The sequence below is a fragment of the Saimiri boliviensis genome, chromosome 10 (genome assembly GCF_048565385.1).
Source record: "Saimiri boliviensis isolate mSaiBol1 chromosome 10, mSaiBol1.pri, whole genome shotgun sequence".
Taxonomy (NCBI): domain Eukaryota; kingdom Metazoa; phylum Chordata; class Mammalia; order Primates; family Cebidae; genus Saimiri; species Saimiri boliviensis.
Window position 1 is genome coordinate 120359991 of NC_133458.1, and position 26753 is coordinate 120386743.

The window sequence follows — 26753 nt, forward strand, 5'->3', positions numbered from 1 at the left end:
ACCTCCTCTCTCTCCCAAAATTCATTTGAAATGATGCAAATTATGTAATTAAAAAATAAATTTGCAACAGCTTGGAGAAGAGGAAAAAATACTGCCAGTGGATATATGTTTGGGAGAATTTCTGGAAGTTAGAAAACTAATAAGATCAAAGTTAATGAGAAATCAGAATGAAACAAACTGCATCAATAAACAGCATTAAAAGGGCTGTTGCAGGGAACAGAGCTGTTCTTTCCACGGGTTCTAGAACCTCCAAGCTCAGAGAATACAAGCACAGGAAGGTGGAATAGTCCCTAGAATCAGGGCACTCCTCAGGAAAATTAAATAAAAGACTGCTGGCAGAGCAGTGGGGCTACTGTCCCCATGCACCTCTGCATGTAGATGAGAGGCTAGCTATGGTGCCTGCCAGCTTCTTGTGGTGGCAGGACCCTCTGTTGGGAGAAGGGGATGGAGAGGAATTTTTTTGAGTTTGGAAAAAGGGAAAAGTAGAGCAGAGCTCCATGAAATTCTAGTTCTATATAATGGACCATGCACGGTAGGTGGATGGATAGGGAAGAAACGTGTCTTTCAGGAATGAAAGCACTGAAAAGTTTTCTAGTAGCAGTGTAAAGTCTTCCTTGCTTTGACAAGGTTCTACGACCCCAATTGCTTCCCTCTTTCACTCTAAAAGAGAAACATGACCATTATGAGGCCCAACCTTTAGTGATTCCTTCCATTCAGGGAGAAATCTAATATCAATACAAATATGCCCAAGAAAAAGGCAATTCATGCATCTATACATAGAAATGGGCAATTAAAGATCACTAGATCTTTGCAAAACACCAAGACTAACAAAGAGAGCCAAAGTGAACAAGCAGAAAAATATTGAAGAAATTGAAAAAAGCAAAATATATGAAAAGCAGAAGAAAAATTTCTAAATAGGATCCTCAAAAGCTAAATATATTATACCATATATATATATAGTATAGTCATATATATATATATAGAGAGAGAAAATCATATACTTATTTATGCATCAGTAAGTTTGAAAGTTTATTTATTAACGATTGTCCCAGGGGTGTGGGCAGACTTCCACTTTTACTGTTTAAACTTCTATATTAATGAATTTTTAAACAAGTTTGTGCTGCTTTTATAATTTAAGAAAATAATAAATATGTTTCCATGTTTATAAAAATTTTAAGAACAGTCACTAGAGTATTAAAAGATAGTGCTCACCAGAGAAGATTTACAGATGGCAAAGAAGCATATGAAAAGATGCTCCACGTCATCTGTCATCAGGGAAATACCAATTAAAACAATACATACCTATTAGAATTGCCCAAATCAGAACAATTGACACCACCAAATAGTGGCAAAGATGTGGAGCAACAGAAGCTCTCATTCACTGCTGGTGGGAATGCAAAAGGGTACATCTACTTTGGAAGACAGTTTGACAGTTTTTTACAAAATTAAACATGCTCCTACATATCAACATCATGTTCCTTGGTATTTACCCAAATTAATTGAAAATTATGTCCACACAAAAACTATACACATGGATATTTATAGCAGTTTTATTCACAATTGCCAAAACTTGAAAGTAACAAGATGTCCTTCAGCTGGTGAATGGATAATATAAACTATAGTGCATTCAGGCAATGGAATATTAGTCACTGCTAAAAAGAGATGGCTACCAGGCCATGGCAAGGCTTGGAGGAAACTTAAATGTATATTACTAAGTAAAAGAAGCCAATCTGACAATCTGAAAAGGCTACATACTGTATGATTTCAACCGTATGACATTTGGGAAAATGCAAAACTACAGAGACAGTAAAAAAAAAAAATTAGTGGTTGCTGGGGGCTAAGGAGCAGAGAGGGATAAACAGATGAAGCACAGAAGGTTTTTAGGGCAGTAAAATTAGTCAGTGTGATACTGCAATGGTGGATACATGTCATTATGCATCCGTCATAACCCACAGAATGTATACCAAGAGTGAGTCCTAATGCAAAGTATGGACTTTGAATGACAATAACATATCAGTGTAAGTTCGTCAGTTGTAACAAATGCACTACTCTGGTGGGAGTTGTTGATAGTGAGGAAGGCTGTGCATGTGTGCAGGCAGAGGGCATTCAGGAACTCCGTACTTTCTGTTCAGTTCTGCCATGAACTTAACACTGCTCTAAAAAATAAAGTCTATTATAAGTAGACTTTATTTTTATAAGGCAAATAGTGCAAACTTTCAACACACCTAAGGGTAGGGGGGAAGAAAAAGGAGGCATTGCACTTCCACCGTCTTTCCAGCCTCAGTTGGACGGGCACGGAGACAATTCTGGAAGGAACGCCGTGATGGCTTTGCAGGGAGAGCCCCAGGTCCAGTTCAAACTTGTACTGGTTGTTGGTGGTGGTACTGGAAAAATGACCTTTGTGAAACATCATTAGACTGGTGAATTTGAGAAGTATGTAGCCACTATCCCTAGGGTTCCACACCAATGCAAGACCTATTAAATTCAATGTATGGGACACAGCCAGTCAGGATAAATTCAGCAGACTGAAAGATGGCTGTTATATCCAAGCTCAGTGTGCCATCATAATGTCTGTTGTAACATGGAGAGTTGCTTACGAGAATGTGCCCAGCATAGAGATCTGGTGCAAGTGTGTGAAAACATCCCCACCATCTTGTGTGGCAACAAAGTGGATATTAAGGACAGAAAAGTGAAGGCAAAATCGATTGTCTTCCACCGGAAGAAGACTCTTCAGTACTATCACATTTCTGCCAAAAGTAATTACAACTTTGAAAAGCCCTTCTTCTGGTTTGCTAGGAAGCTCATTGGAGACCCCAACTTGGAATTTGTTGCCATGCCTGCTCTCGCCCCACCAGAGGTTGTCATGGACCCAACTTTGGCAACACAGTATGAGCATGACTTAGAGGTTGCTCAGACAACCGCTGTCTCAAATGAGGATGATGACCTGTGAGAATGAAGCCGGCGCCCAGCGTCGGAAGTCTAGTTTTATAGGCAGATGCCCTGTGATGTCAGCGGTCCACCGTGTGTGCCACCTCATTATTATCTAGCTAAGCGGAACATGTGCTTCATCTGTGGGATGCTGAAGGAGATGAGTGGGCTTCGGAGTGAATGTGTCAGTTTAAAAAAATACCTTCATTGTTTGGACCTGCATATTTAGCTGTTTTGGAATGCAGTTGATTCCTTGAGTTTCGAATAAAAGACAGCTAGAGTCACATCAGAATATTCAGTGGTGAAATCTTGTTTGTTACTGTCATTCTCATTCTTTTTGTTTAGAATCAGAATAAAGTTGTGTTTCAAATATCTAAAAAGAAAAAAAAATACAAAAGGAAACTCCACACAGCAAGTAAACACAGGAAAATGTGAAAGTGGTAGAGACACATGGTAAATAGAATATATAAAATAACATTGAAGTAATTAAGTCCAAATATATTAATGATCAAAATAAATGTGAATAGACCAAACTCCTATTTTAGAAAACTGTCTTATGCTATAGTACAACTAAAATTAACTCATATAGAGGAATTGAAAATACAGTGATAATCAAAGAGATGCCAAGCCAACATTAACACAAAGAAAACAGAAATTACAATTTTAATAGTAAAAAAAATAGATTTAGAGGCAAATAGCTTTAAATAAGAAAATGAGGGTTTTTTTACAATCCTAAAAGGCAAAAATTCAGAATATAGATAAAATATTTGTGTACAAAAAACTATTGTCTTGAAATATATAATGATGCTGATGGCAGTGTTAGCATTAATTCACAAAATTACAATAATAGTGGAAAATCTTTGACAGAGTTTTTAAAAGTAAGTATACAGAGGATTTGAACAATTTAGTTTGCATATTTGCATATATATCTGCATTATATTCAACTAAATTGTTTGCATATTTGAATATATATGCAGATGTATGTGTATATGTATACACATATATCTAATTCTATATATATATATATGCATATATATAGAATTTTCTATCACCAAATTAGAAAATTCTTTGTAAATATCTATGTGAATAAAAATTGATTGTGTATTAGGCCACAAGAAATTCCTATAAACTCCACTAACAGAAGTCATTCAGGTCATATTCTTTGACTACAACACAATGAAATCAGAATTATTTTAAGTTTTGACAAAAAAAAATCTATCCACTCACAAATTTTTAAAAACTTCTAAATGATTGTTGCATTAATGATAAAAACAAAATTGAAATTCTAAACTCTTTAGGTAATGAAAACATAATATTTTGGTATCTATGAAATGTGTCCTAAGGGTGCTCAAAGAAAAATCAATAGTCTGAAAACAAATAAACTAAACATTCAATAAATGAAGCTAAAAACTGAATGAGGAGGGTTTTTTTTTTTTGTTTTTTTGTTTTGTTTTGTTTTTGAGATAGAGTCTCACTGTCACCCAGGCTGGAAGAGGCTAGCATGATCATGGCTCACTGAAGCCTCAAACTCCTGGACTCAAGTGATCTTCTCAACTCAGCCTCCAGAATAGTGGGAGACTACAGGCTCACACCAAAATGCTCTGCTAATTTTTAATTTTTTTTTTTTTTTGCAGAGGCAGAGTCTTGCTATGCTTCCCAGGCTGGTCTTGAACTCCTGGCCTCAAAGGATCCTCCTGCCTAGGCCTCCCAAAGTGCTGGGATTACAGGTGTGAGCTACCACACACAGCCAGCCTAAAGTCGAAATTAATTAAAAATAAAAACATAAATTAATAAAATAGAAAAAAACTACAAAAACAATAGATCATCATAAAATTAAAGGTTGTTATTTTTAAAATCAGTTAAAAAATAAAAGTTCTGATGTGTCCAGTCAGGACAGAGAGAGAAGAGTAAGCACATGGTTGCAAAAATTGCAAGTTAAAAAAGAAATACAACTACAGGTAGATAGGAAGTTAATTTTACCAGTAAATACTATGCACATATACCATGTAAAAATATAAATTACTAAAATTGTTGTAAAGATTTGAGAGGCACTAGATAATGCACAAATATAAGAACAACTGAAAAGTGTATCAAGTTGGGAGTTGGGGAGAGACCAAAGTGTTTTTATAAGCAAAAGTTATAATTGTCTAACAATTGTCCACTAGAACATTGAAGAAACCACTTTGAAAATTATTAGAATTAAAACAAAATTTTCAGGAGCTGGCTGATACAGAACAAAATGAAAAAAATAATAGCTTTACCATATTCCAGCCCAAAAATGTAACATTTAAATTTTTTAAAACTCAATACTAAAATCAAAGACATTATGAGAAAACTACAGATCAATATCTCCCATGAAGGTAGATTTAAAAATTCTCAACAAAGCCAGGCATGGTGGCTCAAGCCTATAATCTCAGCACTTTGGGAGGCCTAGGTGTTTGGATCACATGAGGTCAGGAGTTGAAGACCAGCCTGGCCAATATGGCAAAACCCCATTTCTACTAAAAATACAAACATTGGCTGGATGTAGTGACATGTGCCTGTAGTCCCAGCTACATGGGAGGCTGAGGCAGGAGAATCCCTTGAACCTGGAAGGTGGAGGTTTCAGTGAGCCGAGATGATGCCACTGCACTCCAGCCTGGGTGACAGAGCGAGACACCATCTCAAAAAAAAAAAAAAAAAAAAAAAAAAATTAAAAATTCTCAACAAAGTAATAACAAATCAAATCTTGTAATATATAAAAAGAATAATAGAACACAACCAAGTGGAGTTCTTCCCAAGAATGCAAAGGTAGTTTAACATTTAAAAACCAATTAATGCAGTTCATTATATTAGCAAACTAAACAAGAAAAACCATATGATCATATCAATAGATCCAAAAAAGTATTAGACACAATTCAACATCCATTTACAATAAAAAGCTCTCAGCAAACCAGAAATAGAGTATTTCCTCAATATGATAAGAATTATCTACAAAAATCTTGCAACAAACATTATACTTAATAGTAAAAAACTGAATGCTTTCTCCCTAAAACTGGGAACATAGCAAGGACATTGGTTGTTTTGTACTCTTTTATGAGATTTTCAGATAGGTATGAAAGACAAAGGAGAGATTGAGAAAGGCAAAGTTTATTATGCTCTCAGGTCCTAGAGATAGGAAGCATGGTGATCCATGCGGGGTCACATGGGAAAGGCACTGGAGTAGTCAGGAGGCAGAAGATAGGAGAAAGGGAAAGATGTAGGCCAGTGTCTTCATTGGGGTTTCTGAGGGGAAAGCAAGACAGAGCAGAGTGAACAGTTTAGGACTGGCTACCTTAAATTATTTTGACAGGCTTTAAGCCACAGGGGTGATTCCTAGTTGCTTGGCACCTGGCTCTCAGATGGTTAAAACAGAGGAATATTGCCATTTGGGGTGTACAGCCAGTTAGAGGAGATGTAGCCCTGAATTACTGAGTTTGCATATCAATGGCATGCTCCTGACTGGGCCCTTTGTATGTCCCAAAGAATTGGCTAGCCCCAGGAGGGGCAGTCTGGCCCTGGCCAAAAAGGGATTTTGGTTAGTTTTAGGATATGAAAACATTATGATAATATATAGGAAATTAAAACATATTTATAATACATCAACTTTTGTCACTCTTAATACTAGAAGTCCTAGCCAGCACAATAAGGTAAGAAAAGGAAATAAAAGGCATACAAGTTGGAAATAAAGAAATAAAACTTTCTCTATTTGCAGATAAAATGATTGTCTACTTAGAAAGTCCCAAGAATTCATTAACAAAAATTTTTGGAATTAATAAGTGAGGCTAGCAAAGTTGCAAAATTCCGGATCAACAAATAAAAACCAACCATATTTCTATATAAATGAATATATAAAAACAGAAATTAGGAAGTGCCAGACCATTTAGAATTACTCTAAAAAATGAGGTAGTTACATATAAATCTAACAAAAAATGTACAGGATTTGTATGTTGAAAATTATAAAAGCTGATAAAGGAAATCAAAGATCAAAATAAATAGACATACCATTTTCATGGATTGGAAAACTAAACATAGTAAAGATGTTATTTCTCCCCAAATTGATCCATAGATTGAATGCAGTTTCTATCAAAATCCCAGTAAGATAATAAGGCAAAATTAAATCCTTGTGAAAAGACAAAGGAAGTAAAACAATGTTGAAGTAGAAGAAAAAAAGTGAAAAAAATCCACTTTACAGACTTCCTACATGGTTACAGTAACCAATAGTGTTTTTCTCTGAAGATTATTTTGAGGATTACGAAAGATAATAATGTTAGGAATGTAGATGGATACCTTGCACACATTAAGTGCTTAACACATAGTAGGTATTAATCAAATATTTTACAGCTCGGGAAGTGACATTTGGGAGACATAAAGTAAAACATCCACTCCTTATATAGATAATCAGTGTTAGAGCCAGAATTTGAGCTAAGACCTCTTGATTCCAAATCCCAGGCTATTTATCACCATACTATAAACATTACTGAAAAGAAATTACCATTCTAAACACCACTCCAACCTTCCCACTCATTGAGTCTTATTTGTCCATGGGTGATAGAAGTCTGAGATCTCTTCAGAATATCCCAGTTTATAAATAGTGGAATCATTTGTGATCCCATTTTGTCTGGCTATTCAAGTCATTTTATTTTTATTAGTATTTTTCCTTGCCAGGAGGTCAATCCAGTGGTTATACTTAACTCCTTTAATAATGGTACTCTGATATATATTTAAGGATCCAAAAATCCCATTCTGTAAAACATAAAATGCCTTGTCCTCTTCTTATAAATGATTCATCACATGTATTATTATCCCAACAAGCCCATGATCGATAGGAACATCTTCATTTGTGTGTAAATGACACCCGTCTTCTTGGGCCAGTGCTTTCTTTCACTCCTACACCTGCAGAGACTAAAAGAGATTAAATGGGTCTCCTCAACACATCCCATGAAATATTGATTAAAGGTCTAGTTAAATAAGTGTATTAATGTAGACTTAAAGCACTCAAGTGAGTAAGAACACCCCAAGGGGAAACGTTTCTACCAAGCAAGTGAGACAAAAATTGGATACTCTGAAAATGGTGAGAATGTTCCTGGGTACATGGATCCTTTTTGCAATCTCACACAGCAAAACAGGACTTTTATCAAATGATCCCAGTGATAAAAGCCTGGCCCTTGGAGGGAGGGCTAAGGTGGAAGAGGGGAGATGTTAAAAATGAAATAAACAGCAGGCCAGCAAAAACATTATAAATTATTTCTCATCCAACTTACTTATATCTATAAAACTTTTTAAATCTCCCCTTTTATTTAATCTCCTTTGCATTGCCACCCAATACAAATAGAAATGAGCCACTATTCAGGGAAGGAAAAAAGTAATAAGAAAAAAATATTCTCATCAGCTCTGAGGAGTCACAATGCCTATAATTCACTAAATATTACTATTTATGTTTAGTTTCTTTGCTAATCATCTCAGATTTAAATTTTTCCTATGGTTTTTAGTGGTGCACTTAGTCTTCATTTTGGAATCCAGAGAGTCCATTACTATCTCTTTTACTAAGACATTAAAGAGTCAAGGGATATAAGAGCTGAAAGAAATCTTATAGAACTTCCACTCCTTTTAACTTTCTAGATGAAGAAATAAAGGTCCACATAGGTAAACCCGATTTGTCTAGAGACTCACAGTCTATTACTAGCAAAGCCCATTCAGGTCCAGGATTCTTGAACATCTACCAGTGGCCCTAGATGGAGGATAACATCACCCCCCAGGGAGCAGTGTTACACAATGACTAAGGGGTGCTACTGCCGTAACCACTAGGCATGTTGAATGTCTTGCATTGTTAAGGGCACTCCTCAGAAGAAGAGTTGTCCTCCTGAAGATGCCAACATGGTTCCCATGGAAAAACACTGACATTATAACCCTTCCTCCACCATGCCTCCCTCCACCAACCCACCCTCCATTATACCATGCTGATTTCTTGTGACCATTTCCTCTGGTGTGTCTGTGGGCACTACTATCACCAGGGTATATATATGTTATCTTACAGCTTCTTTATAAAGCTCTACTAACTTCTCAGTGTCCAAGATCAATTTTTTCTCCAACTCCAGAATGATTCCTTTTCTCTAAATGCCAGAAAAGGATTATCTCCTAAATAGTGCCTATGGCTGAGACAGCCTCAGTTCCTTATTAGGGAGGAAGGTACTATGATTGGATATGGATACTATGATTGATTTAGTTAAAGAGGCACAGATCTCACTTTATAATTTAAATGATTGGAGGAGATGCTGAGCTTCCTTCACGTTCAAAGCAATGTCAGCCAATTGATGGACAGCTTGCAATGTTATTTTAGATGATATAATATTGCTTTAAAGCATCTTAGGTCTTAAAAGACATTTATCTCCAACTTGGCAGGTAGAATTGAGCCACAAAGGCTTAAGGTTCTTGGTGACACAAGAACATCATGGAGGCAGATTCTAACAGACACAAACCAGGTAACTGCCATATTGAGTAACGATCACTGCCAACACCTCTCAGAAGGAAGAAAAACACCAAGAGGTGCTAAGAAGAATTTAATTTAAAAAAATAGCAATTTGCATTACAAACTAGGGACAAAAAGAAGACATAGTTTTAAACTTGAAGTTATAAATAATAATTGTGTCTTACCTCTTTATAGAAATAAATTCCAAAGGAAAAGGCTGTGAATAGATGTGAAAGAATCTTTTATCTCATGTTACCGAACTCTTCCATACTACCAATAAAATAGCTATTGCATATTTATTCAATTTTCATATCACTATCATTTATTGGCATGCTGGGATACAAGAGAAATCAAAGATGAACAAGAAGCAGTCTTCAGAGTCCACATGGAAGAGACAAACAGGTACAAGTTCATATAAACAGTATAATCAGGACTACACAGGGAGACTTATCAGCCCTAACCATGAACAGGCTACAGAATGAACTGGAACCATGTCAGCAGATTTTTAAAATCTGGGATATAAGTGGAGAAAGCAGGAGTAAATTCTCCTTAGATAAACCCCAAAGGTAGAGAAAAACCCTCTCCTGTGTCTCAGTGTCAAATGTGCATAGAAGGTTGAGAATCTGCACATGGCCACTTTGCTGCCAGTCACTGGGGACCACAGAAGGAACAGAACAGCCCTCAGGGTATTCCGGGTGTGAGGAGAATCTGGCCTGACATTTCTCGTGTGTAAGGAGTCAGGGTGAATGGGGCTGATCTGGCTGACTAGGCAGGTCTCCCCTGCCTTCCATTTTCTGTGCTCCATCTGATAAGATGACTCTCTCAGAAGCAAAAAGCAATGCTCCAAAGGACCCTGTTTTGTCTTCTGACTTGTGTAGGTACCATCCAGAGATACAGGAAGGTCTTCCTCAACCATGAGGTCAAATAAATCTTACTGTCTACAACCCCAAACCAAGCTACTAAATGGGGTCTAACATTTTTTTTTATTACTCTAACATAATAGTTTTCGCTGCATAAATGGGTCAAACACTCCAATTAATGGACAAAGATGGTCACATTGGGTTTAAGAAAAAAATGATACAGTATGTAATTTATAACATACATGTCTAAAACATAAGGAATAAAAAAGAAAGTAAAAGATAGTTATATACAATATACATAACATATTATATATATATATAGTATTTATATACTATGAAAACAATAACCAAATGAATGTTGATGTGGCTACTATATCAATATTAAACTAGGTAAACTTTAGGGCAAAAAGTAATACTAGAAATTAAAAACATACCATATGACAATAAAAGGTTGATTTGACCAACATGTATACACCTAAAAATATAGCCTAAAAATATGTAAAGAAACGTTTACAAAGCAAGAGGAGAATAAGACAAATCTACAGTCCTCTCTCTCAGAAACTGTCATTTGTGATTATGTTATTGAAATCTTCTGTATTCTTACAGACAGGTAAACATTAGGAAGAACATAATAGACGTTAGCAACATGATTATATACTTACACCAAAACGCATATAAAGAACACTGCCAAATTTATGTCTTTCAATCACAAATAAAATTTTTGTTAAAAAGCAATACATGACAGGACAAAAAGAAAGTCTCATGAAATTTGAAATGATTAAAATCATGTGGAAAAGAAGAAAATACCCATATGTTTGGAAATTAAGAAATAAACTTCTAAAAAATCTGTAGGCCAAAGGAAAAATTATAATGGAACTGGAAATTAAGTCTGAATGTAATGCTAACAAAAAACATACTTTAAAAACTTGTGGACTGCAGCCAAAGTAGTTTGCAAGAGGGAAAATTATAGCCTTAAATGAATATATTAGAAACAAGAGCAACCTTCCTTGTTTTTCTTGATCAGTTTTGCTAACTGATTTCTTGATCAATTTGTTAGTATTTTCAAATAGTAAACTTTTGGTTTTGTTTATCCTTGTTATTATACATGTATTTCCTATCTTAATAATTTCTATTCTCATCTTCATTCTTTCTTTCCTTCTACTTTATTTGAATTTATTTTGCTGTCTTTTTTCTAACTTCTTAAAATAGATATTGGTTTAAGTCAAACTTACTCTCAATCTCCCCTGAAAATTATGCTGCAGTCCCTGGAGGAGGCCAATTACAACTCATCTGTCTGGGAACTGAACAACATGTCAGTTGATTCAACTCAAGTTAAAAATGTTCCTCAGGAATTTCATCTTTCAAAAAAAATCCAATTCTTTAAAGAAAGTAGTGTAAAATAAAAGACATGAAAGACTAACAGCAAATCATGCTGTCTCCCAGTCTGAAAAATTTTTTTAATCAGAGCTATATATCAGAAAAAAAAAAACAAGGACTAAAAAAAAATTCACAGAAGACATTAAAAACCCTAATGTTTGAAACTATGAAACAGAATTCACTCTTTCTGGCAGAGTAAGATATATCAATGAGTCTACCACAGGGGCTAGAAGGAGCTAACATTTTCTTCACCTCTCTGTGAACATAAAATGAGATGGCTGTAGGGCTCATTCGTAATTTTATAGAGGGAGGCCATCCAGATCTGAATATGAGCTCAACATTCATTCAACAGGCCAGAGTAGAGTGGAATATTCCCCTCAATCATGAACCATTTCTTAATCAATTCCCAAGCTAATAATAAGTGTAAAAGGAATCACTAAAACAAATGAACTTATCTTCCCCAAGCAGACTGAGTCATTTCCCTTGATTCCTGAGAAGTGTCCAGAGGCATCTAAATATTGCTAAGTTTCTCCATGTATTCTAGGCAATCAAACACACACACACACAAACACACACACACACACACACACACACACACAGAGTTCATTTTACATTGAGTAATTGCCCAACTACCCTTTAGCTCTATCTGAAAGAATAAAAATACATGCAACTGTGAAAGACAATTAGAGCTCTTGAGTATGACTTATTAACATGTATCATTTCAGGCTTGCAAATGTTAAATTTTCCCCCTTCTAGAAAGTTTTTAATAAAAAAGAAAAGAAATCCCTTGGGGTCTTTGGAGGTAAATAATTCTGCCTAAAGGATGGTACGTACTTGGGATCAATGACAGGATGTTAGAAGGGTTGGTTTTAGCTTTGTCACCGTCAAATGTGACTATCAGTGGCCTAACACTAACTGTATATCCTTCACTCACGTGTCTAGCCTTCCACGTGGTATTTCTTTTCATCTTGAGCTGCCATCTTCTAGGATTCCCTGAATCTTCCTCAGGATCCTCTGCATTCAGCTAATGAGTGAGAGAAGAGAACTGTGTTGAGCTTAAAATGACTCACCTCACCTTTATCCACATCCCATGGGCAGTCATATACTCTAATCTAACCACATGTTTGGGAAATGTAGTTTTCCTGGACTCCCAAGACAAACCAGACAGATGAGCATCTAGGCAGTCTGCCATTGTAAGGCATCACGTCTGTCAAGCACTCTGGCACTCAGTTTCATTATCTAAGATGAGCCAGTGGAACAAAAGGATCTCTAAGTTCACACCCATTTCTGGCATTTTGTGATTCCCAAAGAGGAGAATAGCCCTAGCTTGGGTTCATACATCTGGTAGGTGTCATAAAAAAGGTATTACTACTCTGCTATTATCTGAGACTTTTCTTCAACTTCTTGATACAGCATTTGTCTTCAACTGCCATCCAAAAAATTAAGAAAATACTAGTGATAAAGCCAGTTGGGCTATCACCACCAAACCAAGAGTCCCTCTTAGCCCTAATACTCTATCATCCATTGAATCATGTTCCTTATTTAGCAGAGAGGTTATCTAAGAATTCCTGGGATTGGAAAAATCTTGTAGGTTTTTTCCCATGGGCTTGGTAGCAGTGATTTTACACAGGCTCCATGGTTATTGCTATGGTTGCAGGAGAAAAGAGGTTAATGATGTTACCGGACTTAATGTGTGTTTTTCTGAAGATCTCCAAAGCCTGATTATCTCCATGGCTGGGACACTTTGCTGAGATGAGCATAAATTAATAATTTGTCATTGATGTGTATCTGAGAATTACTATCAAGACTTGAATAAGCATTTAAATAAAAAATAAATGTGAAATAAACTGGTTAACTACAAAATAAATCAACCCTGTGCAATTTCCCCTGGTGTTTTATTTTCTTTATTTGTTTTACATTATTAAGATAAGAGATAGAATCAGTCCTAATGATTTTTTCCACTTTACTTTATCATAATAATTAGCCCAGTTCTCTTGTTTACATATTCCAAAAGTCAATCTGGGAAAAGGTTTAGATAAGATAACACATTTTTTACCTAGGATCATGTGAAAAGAAACAGGTAAGTTCATTTTTTAATAGATATCAGATGTGGTGTTTTCACAGCTAGAACTGCAACTGTGTATCAGAAAAAAAATTTCTATATATCAGTATTTTATGAAACTATAGTTAATAAAGGAGAATTTGCAAAAGAAAAATGCTAATATATGTTTTTAAAGCTCTCTTTTTGGGTCTCATTTTATAATTTAACCTTAAGCAACTGTTTCCATAATATTTGTTTGTATATAAACTGAGATTTATATGACAGAATTTTCCTTAGAAGTTCCTCTCTGGAGATTATTAAATTCTATGCATGCATTACTGAATATTCAAATAGATTATCAGTTGACTAATGTCACCTTGAACCAGAGCTGGGCAGTTTGATTATCTAATGGGAACTAAAGCACCGTGATAGGATATGGTGAAATTCTCATTAGCACAGATCTGTTTTCTTTTAAGTGATTTTGTAATATATATATCTAACTACAGTCAGCTGAAAGCCAGTAAGTGTATTAGGCTGAAATTCTGAAACCAGTTAATGCATCACCCTATATCATGACCAAATCACAATTATCCTAAAAATGTAAGGATCATTTTATCAATTAATATAATTTTAATTTAAAAATTCAAAGGAGAAAAGATCATATGTTTATCCCCATAGACGTCAAAAAGAATTTTGTTAATAGTCAGCAATTATTCCTGTTTAAAACTCTGTCAACACTAGAAATAGGAAAGTATTTTCTTTTCTTTTTTTTCTACTATAATACTTTCTCTACCTCAGGTATTTTCTTAATGTAGTAAAGGACAGCTTTCCAGATTAGCAGCCAACATCAGATTGATGGCGAAACACTATACTATTTGCATTAAAGTCAGAAGCAAGCCAAGGATTCCAACTCTCACAACGATTATTCAACACTGTCCAGTGACTTTTTGCCAAAGAAACAAGTCAAGAAAGAAAACTAGTTGAAATGTTAGAAACAAAAAGAATCAGGCAGTAGAGCAGAGCCCAAATTAATGTCATCTCCTTTCCGTTTGTCCTTGTTGTTAGAACTAATTCTTTGCGTTCGTAGTTTAAGTCACAGGCTTAACCCTTAGCCTCTGAAGATTTTATACTTGAGATTTTTTTTTAATGTTTTTTTTTTTTTTTTCTTTTTAAGTCACTTAATGGTAGAGTTGGAAAATAAAGACGTAACGCACTTGGGGTTGAGTCTCCCAAACCGGGTTTCTTGGAATGGAAGTGTTAAGTGTGTCATGGATATGGGGTTTTATGGTTAAATAAGTTGAGCAAATTCTGCATAAAACAGGACTCTTTCCCTGCAGGGCTTTTCAGAGCCTATACTATGCAACTCTCTGTTCTGAATATACAAGAGGCAGTATCCTAAATATATGGGATCACAGAGCTAACACTCCCTTTTGAGAGAAGTGTCTCAAGGGGTCATTGTTCCAAGATGCACATATTGGACGACATGCTTCAAAGCTTATCCCCTCATTTCACAGATAGGAAACTGAGGTCCAGAGAGAGGACATGCCTTGCTAGCAGGCAGAGACTGAAAGCCTGCTCATTCCTCTCACTCCTATGCTGGCTCTACCACATCCTGCTGCCTCTCTGTTTGGGAGCCTCCTGTATCACCTTGCAGCCCCCAAGCCCACCCAGGATGGTTAGGTGCTGAATTCGTCTGCTCTGGCTGCCATGACAACACTACAGACTGGGTGACTTAAGCCATAGAAACTTATTGTTCTCACAGTTCAGAAGGCTAGAAGTCCAAGATCAAGGTGTGAACAAGTTTGGTTGGTTTGGGGTGGGGAGGCCTCTTCCTTGGCTTGCAGACGGCAGTCTTCTTGCTGTGTCCTCACATGGTCATTCCTCAGTGCACACGCCTGTCTGCGTCCCACTCTTCTCTTCAACAGAACACCAGTCATATGAATTAGGGCTCAACCATGTGGCTTCATTTGACCTTAATTATCTCTTTAAAGGCCCTAGCTCCAAATACAGCCACATTCTGAGGTATTGGAGGATTTAGGTTTTTCATTTGGAGGAATGCAATTCAGCCCATAACAGGTGTCATTTCTCAGCATCTGAAGTGCCCTGTGCTCTTCTCAGATAAAGCACAGAGCTCAGTGAGTATGTATGAATATGATATCTGTCTCCCCTAGTAATCTGTGAGCAATTCAAGAACAGAAACTGTGTTGATATCACTATCAACAATTCTAGTATACATCCTAGAATTTGCTAGATGCTCAACGAATGTTTGTTGAATACTGAGTACATGAATCGTGAAGTCAGAAGATCTGACCCCATCCAATCTGTGTTCTACCACAACAGTGTGATCACTGAGACAAATGGAGGTAATTAGTACCTACAATAGTTTTGGTGAAAATTCAATAAAATATATCCCTGGCAAAGTGCCTAGCACATAAATAGAGCACCATAAATGTTAATTGAATCTGAGGTTGTATCTTCTTCCCAGATGTCTATAAAAAACTAATAACAGTGATTGCAAATGCTTAGTAATTAAATTGCCTTATGAAAACAATAATATTGAGGTATGCTGATCTAGGCCACACCGATACATAAAAGATTTGTCATCAACAACAGTATTTCATAAATTTTATCTCACAGGTTGATGCCAATTTCAAATCTGGGTAATTAAATGCCTCATAGCCAAGGACTCTGCTTCCTCCTGACACGCTGTGGAGGATACCATGAGACACCTTTTTAGGCAAAATGATGAACAGCTTACATATTTCTCTGCCTTCTAGGGAAGTGGAATGTCAGGTCTGTTGCATTTTTGTTAGGATATTTCAAATTTAGGGACTGTAGTCAGCAGATAACTTTTTAAAACTTTGATGTTATTCAAGGAAAAGATTCTGCTCTAATTTTAATCAAAGAGACATGCTTGGTGAAAAAAATCCCTGGAGGCTTAGAAATCTATTTGCTCCACAGAGCAGTTCTCTATTGCCCCAATAATGTTGCATGGCAAACTACCCTGTGTTGTTCAGATCTTCTGCTGAGGGGACTTACGGTCCAAGTTGCTACCCTTCTAAATTCATCCCCTACTTCCCTTGGAGGCCACGCTTCCCCCAGGCTGCTCCCAGTTAGAGACTAAGCCCATTGAGGTTACTAATGCAGGCCAACATCTGTGATATGCAGGGTTCCTCAGACAGTGACTGCTGTTGGACTACCCATCAGGCTGGCCAGAATTTTCTTAGAACTGGGCTGCAGTCTGAGACTCTTCAACTCAATCCTTCCTTTCCTCTCTTTTTTCACAGAAATCAGACCTGCATCTCAGGCTGAAGGTTCTCCTCACCTCTCTCTCTCTTTCCCCTTTATCCTCCACAGGCATTTCATCCAAAAAATCTCTTGCACATTGAATTCCATGTTGGCTGGCATGGCATCTGCTTCTCAGATGACCTGAATTAACACTTGACCCAAAGTTAAATCATTTAAAGCAATAAGCATTGCCATTTTTTTCCCCAGAGACAGGGTCGTGCTCTGTCACCCAGGTTGAAGTGCAGTGACACAATCATGGCTCCTTGCCGGGCCAACCTTCCAGGCTCCAGCAATCCTCCTGCCTCAGTCTCCTGAATAGCTGGGATCACAGGCACGTACCACCATGCCTGGCTGTGTTTTCTTTTTCTTTTTTGTGGAGACAGGGTCTCACTCTGTTGCCCAGGCTAGTCTTGAACTCCTGGGCTCAAGCAATCCTCCCATGTTGGCCTCCCAGTATGTTGACATTACAGGCATGAGCCACCGCACCCAGCCAGCATTTCTTTTTTTCTCTTTTTGTTAAGTCAATAGGTTGGCTGGGCAGTTGATGTTGGCTGGGCTTGCTCATGCATCACAGTCAGATGGTGGGTCAATTGGGCACAGAAGGGTTGAAGATGACCTCAACTGGGAGGCTTCAGCCTTTCTGCCTGTGATCTCTCATTCTCTGGTTTGTACATGGTATTGTCTCAAGAGATAGAGTATAAGTGCTCAGGCCTCTCAAGATCTGGGCTTGGACTTGCATAAAATCACTTCCATACTCAAGTGGTCACCACAGAAGGCCAGCCCAGAAATAAGAGTGAGGAAATGTCCCGCCTCTTACTAGGAAGAGCTGCAAGGTCACATTGCAAAGGGCATGGCTTGCATTGAGGGAATTGCAGCCATCTTGCAATCAATTCCTCACACCCCATTTTCTGGCGTTATTCCCAAACACATTGACCATGTCCATTGCTAATAACTGCCTTGTCCTTTGGAGAACCATCCAAGTGGACTTGCCCAGTAAGCTTCTCTGGTCTCTTCACTTGGGCTTGGCTGCTCATTACAGAGGCTAGCGATCTCCTGGGCAGAACTCCCAGCTGGTGTGAGCCACATTAAGTGATAAGCACAGTCCTTAGGAGCTGTTTCTAGTGTTCCAGTCTTCCTTGTGGGGAACTTGAAAAGGTTTACTCTGAGTGCAATGAGTCTCTTTCCCGTCTGTTCCCTGTCACCCCGCATCAGTTTCAGGTCAGGAATGCTAAGAGAAAACAGGCCACATTAGCATTTGAACTCAACCTTACTTTCCAGAGGAGCAAACTGACAATTAGGACCAGGACCTGCATCAAAAAAGAGCAACCCAGCATGAAGTCTGTCTAATTAGTCATATGAACGGAGAGCTTCCCCTCCACTTCCTCAAGAATATACGCTTGTCAGATCTTATAAGGGAGACTTTGCTCCCTGACATGCTATTGAAAGGGGATTGGGAACAGGTAGTTTCACATTAATACCATGAGTACCTCTCTCTGGACAACAAAATGTTCCTCTAAAAATCACTTTTAGATTTTTTTGGGGGGCTTCTTGAGTTGCAAAGGTATTTGGGAAGTGAGGCTTTTAATTAGACTGCAAAAGTAGACCTATAAAGAAAACCAAACACACAGTTCAAAACCCCAATCTTTTGAATACCTTGTCTCATGTTAATGGGAAACTGAGCAAGATGAAGGATTCAAGACGAAGGCTGGACATGGGCTGCTAATCCTGGGGACTGGATTGTTTAAGCTTCTGCACTTTATATATTTTTTCCCTTAAAAAGTTTGAGTGCCGTTAAAGGTCACCAGGCCTGTCGTCAGAAAAGATTAGAGAAGACGTCCATGCAGCACCTTGCTGAGGCAGCTCCAGGCATTGCAGAAACAGCTCTCCTCCTTCAGAGGGGCCATTGAGACCCAGATCTCAAGGAAGACAAGCTCCAAGTGGGTATGATGATATCTAGTTACTGCCTCAATTCTCACAGTGGGATAGCTTGGCTTTCCACAGTGCATTTGTGTTTTATTCCTTTCAAGCCTCAGCTTTCTGGGCAAGCCATCTCTCTCTCTGCAGGCAGCTCCTGACCCAAGCACATTGTGACCACATGACTATTAATGCAATTTTAGTCGTGTATTTTCTTATTTGGAATTCATGCTCATCATGTATAAAATGACCCTCTTTCCTAGAGCCACAAGCAGACAGATACGATTTATTTTTGCATTAAATTGCTAATCAAAGATGCATATAGGATGTCCCATAGTGTGAAGAATGAGAGGCAGAGCATAAGAGTCCCTTCCTCAGGGACTTCCCTTCACTTTCCCAACTCTCCATTTCACAGCTGGATAAAGCCACCCCAATAAAGAAATTCTTGCCTCACCAATTCCAGTTGGTTTTGTGGGTTAGTTAGCTGGGTTGCAAACTGTAGGAACCCAAAATTTCACTGTGGTCCACTGGTCTAAGTGAGAAGCTTATGAAAGTTACTCCTAAGGTGATAAATGAAGTTTGGGTCCTAGTCAGCCTTAGAATAGACGTAGAGTATCTGCTGCTTCATCCATGTTGCTTAGTTGGAGAAGACATAATACTAGGGAATTGGAGACTATCCTCGTTCACTCCCTGACTTAATGTAGGGGCTATTGTGGTAAGAAGGGCCAAGTTGAAAACCCTGAAACTCTCCCTTTCTACCAAAATAATGAACCAAAGTAATAGCACATACCTGGAAGACTTGCAGAGATTAATGCTAACATCAAAGAGTTAATAGATGCAGAGATGGTGATTCGTTATACATCCCTATTTTAACCCATCCTTTTTTTTTTTTGCTTGAAAAAAGGCCAGAGATAGAATAACTCCATTTGGAGAATGATTGAGATTATCCTTAAATTAATAAAGGAGTATATTAATTACAATGAAATTCCAGATGTGTGTATATATCTACTGGAAAAAATTAACAGAGCCCCTGGCACTTATTACATATTAATGATTTGGCAGACGCTTTTTCTTCTATATTAATCAGCAAATTCAATCAGAAGCAGTGAGCTTTTTGAAGGAGCTTTCTCAAATTTACATTGATTTGTTTTTTGATACATTAAATTTGTCATATTTGGGGGGTACCTGTGAAATTTTGTTTTATGCCTAGAGTGTGGGTATTGAGGGTATCCATCATCCAAGTACACATCATTTATATGTGTTGGGTACCTTTCAATTCCTCTCTTCTGGATACTTTGAAAAATACAATACATTGTTGTTAACTAGAGTCAACCTACTCTGCTATGAAACATCACAACTTATTCTTTCTCTCTGACTATGTGTTTGTACCCATTAACCAACCTCTCTTCATTCCCACCCCACAGTACACACTTCCCAGTTTCTGGTATCAATCATTCCACTCTCTACCTCCATGGGATCAACTTTTTTAGTTCCCATATATAACTGAGAACAGGTGATATTTGTCTTTCTGTGTCTGTCTTATTTTACTTACCATAGTGAACTCCAGTTCCATCCATGTTGCTACAAATGACATAATTTCATTCTTTATATTGCTAAATTATGTGTATATACCACATTTTCTTTATCCAGTTTTCCAGTGATGGACACTTAGGTTGATTCCATGTCTTTGCCATTGTGAGTAGTGCTACAATAAACATGAATGTGCAGCTTTCCCTTTGATATATTGAATCCTTTCCTTTGGCTAAATACTCAGTAGTGGGATTGCTGGATCATATGGTGGTTCTGTTTTAAGTTTTTTGAGAAATATCCATACTGTTTTCCATAGTTGGTGTACTAATTTTATATTCCCATCAACAGTGTATAAGAGTTCTCTTTTCTCCACATCCCAACCAATCTATGTTTTGCCTTTTTTTTTTTTTTTTTTTTTTTTTTTTTGAGACGGAGTTTCGCTCTTGTTACCCAGCCTGGAGTGCAATGGCACGATCTCGGCTCACCGCAACCTCCGCCTCCTGGGTTCAGGCAATTCTCCTGCCTCAGCCTCCTGAGTAGCTGGGATTACAGGCACGTGCCACCATGCCCAGCTAATTTTTCGTATTTTTAGTAGAGATGGGGTTTCACCATGTTGATCAGGATGGTCTCGATCTCTTGACCTCGTGATCCACCCGCCTCAGCCTCCCAAAGTGCTGGGATTACAGGCTTGAGCCACCGCGCCCGGCCCTGTTTTGCCATTTTAATAAGAGCTATTTTAATGAAGGTAAGGTGATAGCTCATTGTGGTTTTAATTTGCATTTCCCTGATGATTAGTGAAATTGAGCATTTTTTTCATATACTTGTTGGCCATTTGTATGTCTTCTTTTGATCAGTGTCTATTCATGTCTTGTGCCCATTTCTTCATAAAAAATTTTTTTCCCTGTCAGATTGTTAAGTTCCTTGTATATTCTGAACATTAGTCCTGTGTTGGATGAGCAGTTTGTAAATATTTTCTCCCATTCAAGAGGTTGTGTCTTCATTCTGTTGATTGTTTCTTTTGCTATGCAGAAGCATTTTAGTTTAATATAGTTTCAATTGTCTATTTTGCTGTTGTTGTTGTTGCCTATGCTTTTGAGGTCTTAGTCATAAAATCTTTGCCTGGACCAATGACTTTAAGAGTTTTTGCTATGTTTTCTTCTAGTAGTTTTATAATTTGGGGTATTACATTTAAGTCTTTATCCATCTTGAGTTGATTTTTGTATTTGGTGAGACACAGGTCTAGTTTCATTCTTCTGCATACAATTATCCAGTGTTCACAGTACCATTTATTGTAGAGGATGTCCTTTTCCCAGTGAATGTTCTGATGACTTTGTCAAAGATCAGTTCGTTATAAATATGTGTATTTATTTCTGGGTTCTCTATTCTGTTACATTGGCCTATGTGCCTTTTTTTTTTAACCAATACAATGCTGCTTTAGTTATTACAGCCTTTAAAGTCAGATAATGGTATGCCTCCAGCTGCGTTCCTTTTGATCAGGATTATTTGGCTATTCTGGCTTTTTTTGTTGTTCCATATTAACCTTAGGATGTTTTTTTCTATTTCTCTGAAAAATTATATTGATATTTTAATAGGGATTGCATTGAATCTAGATTTCTATTGGCAATATGGTTTTAGCATGGATTGGAAGAATATTAGTTCTTGGAATGTCTTTCCATCTATTTCTGTCATCTATAATTTTCTTCATCAGTGTTTTGTAGTTCTCTTCATAGAGATCTTCTACCTCCTTGGTTAAATGTATTCCTGGGTACTTTTTTATAGCTATTGTAACTGGGATAAAGTTTTTTATTTGGTTCTTAGATTAATCACTATTTGTGTATAGAAATGTTACTACTTTTGTACATTAATTTTGTATCCTGAAACTTTACCAAAGTCATTTATCAAATCACATCTAGAAAACTTTCGAAGATGCCCAATATAAGTTTTCTAGGTATAGGATTCTATCATCAGCAAACAGATAATTGATGTCCTCTTTTCCAGTTTGAATGACTTTTATTTCTTTCTCTTGACTGATTACTATGGCTAGGACTTCCAATACTATGTTAAATAAGAGTGGTGAAAATGGGCATCCTTGTATTTTCCAGTTCCTAGGAGAAATGCTTGCAATTTAGGAGGAATTTTGCCAATTCGGTATGATGTTGGTGTGTGTATGTCATATATGGCCTTTATTATGTTGAGTATGTTATTTCTATGTCTAAATTGTTGAGTGTTTTTATCAAGAGATGCTGAATTTTATCAAATGCTTTTTCTGCATCTGTTAAAATGATCATATGTTTTTTCCCTTCATTCTGTTGACATGATGTATTATGTTTATGATTTGTGTATGTTGAACCATCCTTGTATCCCTGGCATAAATCCCATTTGATCATGGTGTATTATCTTTTTGATATGCTGTTGGATTTGGTTTGCTAGTATTTTGTTGTTATCAGGGGTATTAGTCTATAGTTTTCTTTTTTTGTATTTTCCTTGTCTAGTTTTGGTATCATAGCAAGACACAATTAGTTTTCACTTGGTAGGAGCAAGAGTATAACTTCACTGTCTTTCCTCAGGGATATGACAACTCTCTTGCTTTCCATCATAATATTGTCCACTAGGTCCCTGATCATTTTGACTTTCCAGAGAACATCATTCTGCTCCATGATAGTGATAACACCAAGTTGACTGGACCTGGTGAGATAAGTGTATTAGCTGTGTTAGTAAAACATAGACATTCTAGCAGGTGGAAGATAAATCCCATGAAAATTCATAAATTCCTGCCACTTTCAGATGTTCAGGAACATGTTGGTGAAAGATAGTAGAACGTTTTGGTGAAAATGAGAGACAAGTTCCTTCACCTTGGTTGGTAGTAAAAATGCTTAGTTGGTATCTTCACATCTTGAAGGCGGTAGGTCCCCTATTTAAATGTGATACTTCAAGTCTTTTACTGAGTTACTTGTAAGACTGCTAGTTTTGCGAAGTCTCTTCAGTTTGTCCAACCTGCAGTATAAGCTGCTCTGCAATTCAGATCTTCTGAACTTGCAGATAAAATAATGCTTTAAGTGTCTGTTGCAAGTTAGGATGATGTGTGAACCCTTTGGCAAGCCACAGTAGAAGGTTCCTATACAGATCCTAAATTTTGGAACATAGCCATAATTCTATTCTGCTGATAACTTTTTTTTTCCTTTTGAGAATAGCTTCTCACTTGCTAATGGGTCCTGGAAGAGACTGAACACTTAAGTATAGGACATCAATGACCATGCTACAGAGCCACTCACACTCAACTGCAGTGTCGTATAACCCATGAAGCCATAAATTGTTGTGGGCAGAAAAGTAGTCCACCATTAAGTAGGAATGGTATATATAGATCTGGACTTGAGAAAGTCTGGAAAGCTCAAGTGAAATGCTTGAACAGGTAGATATCTCAGAGTACCTGGGCACTTTTTCAATGCATCATCACTTCTTCTTCAGTACATTTTATGGTCTCATGAAGAGTTCTCTGTGGCCATTCATTGAAGGAAGAAAATGCTTGGGCCTGGTCTACATATAAATCTGCATAATCAGCTGTTTCCAACGGGGGGTTCCAGTTGAGACATTAATGTTCCACTATAGGGTGGCCTTACAGGCAGTGAAGAAGGGAGCTCTCAGTGGAAAAAAGAAATAAAGCAGCATATTCTGTTATCTACGTTGCTTAAGAGATGTCCTGAGGTATAGATCTACTCTTATTCAAAGGCAGTTGTAATGTTGCCCAATTAATCAAAGACTTAGAAAGAATGAGGTTGACTGCAAGAGGCATATGGAACAGGTGGTTGCATCCCTTAGAATGGCTATAGAGTATATCACCTGGTGCTTCTACACTTTGAAATGAGTAGTTACGGACTTTGAAATGGCCAGTGGGGAGGGACTTTGTTTACCTTTCAAGGAGGGTAAGAGTCATCATTTGTATGAATGATGGAAGCATGTTTGGGAAATAAATGTAGGTAGAATGTAGGAAATAAATGTAGGTAGGAATGTGAGAACAAACACTGAGTAGCAAAAGAGGTGGACGGTGTCATTCATTTGTTTGCCTTCTGATCCGTTTCCTACTCCTCTCCTGCTCTGTTACACAAGGGGGCAAATTTGGCAGATTACATTTCCAAGGTTCTCTTTATAAATGGATTCTGGTTAGTCTGGCCAATGGTGGAGCCTGACGGAAGATTAAGACACCTGTGGAAGCATTTCTCCCCATCTCTCTCCACTTAGGGCAGCATCTCCAGCAGTGGCTGCATCTCTGTGCATTCATCTCTAGCCTCATAACTTTCATTGTCATTCCAGTCCCTGCCACGTTGCTTACCTCCTAATTTTTACACATATAGAAGTGATAGAACCTTCTTGTTATTACTAATCTGGGTTGCCTCCCCATTCCCTATTTGGCTTTTGGCTTTTTCAATCTCTGTGGCTGGATCCCCATGTTAAATTCCATCTATTGAGCTATTATATGAGCTCTGTTTTCCTGACTAGAGCATAGCTAAAACATGAAAATATATTGCTCCCCAGTGAATTCCACTTCTCATGCTGCATAGTTGCCTCAACTGTTTGCTATAATTCATCAGGGCAATAGCAACATCAAAACATGTTTAAATGACCATATATACATGTTTAAACATTAGTTTAAACTACTATATGTTGACATTTTGCCTCTCAAATCTTTATCATAGCTAAACTGATGAGTAATAAAATATGTGCCAAACAGGCTTTCTTAGTTAAGTTCTTTCTGGTCAAAAGAACTTATCACCTTCATTTCTGCCATTTTCTTTCCCTGATAGAACCTATACAAGTTATCTATTGCTGTGTAACAAATCATAACAAAACTTAGCAGCTTAAATAATAAGCATTTATTATTTTATACTGTGTCTTAGGGTCAGAAACCTGTGTATGATTTGCCTGGGTGGCTCTAGCTCAGGATCTCTCATGAGGTTGCAGTCAAGCTGACTGGCAAGTTGAACTCATCTAGAAGCTTGACTTGGGCTGGAGGATCCGCTTCTAAGCTACGTTACTAGCAGGAGACTTCCATTTCTAGCCACTTGGGCCTTTGCATAGAGATGCTCATAATATGGCAGATCATTTCCCCTAGAGGTAGAGATGAGAGAGAGACAGAGAGAGAGAGAGAGAGAGGAGAGAGAGAGAAAGAGAGAGGGGTAAAAGTGCGGTATCTTATAACCTAATCCTGGAAGTGAATGACGAATCCATGCCATCACCTCTACTGTATTGTTTTGGTCACACAAACCAATCCTGGTATAATGTAGGGTGAGGAGGCTGCACAAGGATGTCATACCAGGAAGTGGGTTCATTGGGGATATCTTGAACTGGCAACTACAGAATCTTGACAACTACAGAATCTTGACAGCTACAGAACTGGCAACTACAGAATTTTGGCAACTACAGATATCTTGACACTGGCAACTACGGAACCCATAATTAGTCATCAAGAAAGATCCATCTCTATATCTTTTTGACATTATATATAATTTTTTATATCAAGAAAACTGAGGCTAGCAGGAGAAAGAGAAAAATAAAACATGCTTTGATGTCAAAATAATCACGTAAATTCTGTTAAAGTCTCTATATGCCTACTGTAACCTTCCAAAATATCTTTTGTTAGCATGTATAATTTTCAAAGGGGAACTTTATATCTGTTGTTTCATTTGTGCCTCACAAAAATACCATGAATTTTGCAATTAATTTAAAAAATACCACGAGGAAGCCTGCACAGATGTTTTCCTCTGCCTCTCACAGATGAAAAAGACTAAGGCTCCCAGGCCCGCTCAGGTCACTCAGAAGGAGCGGGGAGAATCCCAGTTTTCTGACTCCTAGTCCGACAGCCTCTTTACCACACTTTGCTACTTTATCTTTGAAATGTAAACAGATTTCAAATTTGTTTGGTTTCTGTTTTAAAACAACACTCCACAAAGGACTCAAGGTGGTTATATTTATTGGTGTAAAATCACTAACGTAAAATAGGACTTATAATTGGCCTCATGGATTCTCTTTCTAAAGCAATAGTTAAACTGGTTATCTCCCTTTTAAGAGGGCCAGTCTGTGTACTTAGCAAATCCACATAATTTATTCTAAGAGGTCTAAGGGGATTTTCGTTTTCAGGTTTCTTTTACTCTGAGGCCTTTTAAGCTGGAAGGCTAATCATGCTACATTGTGGTAAGCATTAAGTTAAGAATGGAAGGCTCTCTGTATTCACCATTCCCAGCTCTGAAGCCCTGACAAGATAGGGGAGTGTGTGTGTGTGTGTGTGTGTGTGTGTGTGTGTGTGTGTAGGAGAATATTACTTTTTTGCTATCAC

General features: G+C 37.5%; 1 pseudogene; it reads left to right on the forward strand.

Moving 5' to 3' along the window:
• Positions 1-1139: 1139 nt before the first annotated feature.
• Positions 1140-3777, forward strand: LOC141579976 (GTP-binding nuclear protein Ran-like; annotated as a pseudogene).
• The last annotated feature ends 22976 nt before the right edge of the window (positions 3778-26753 follow it).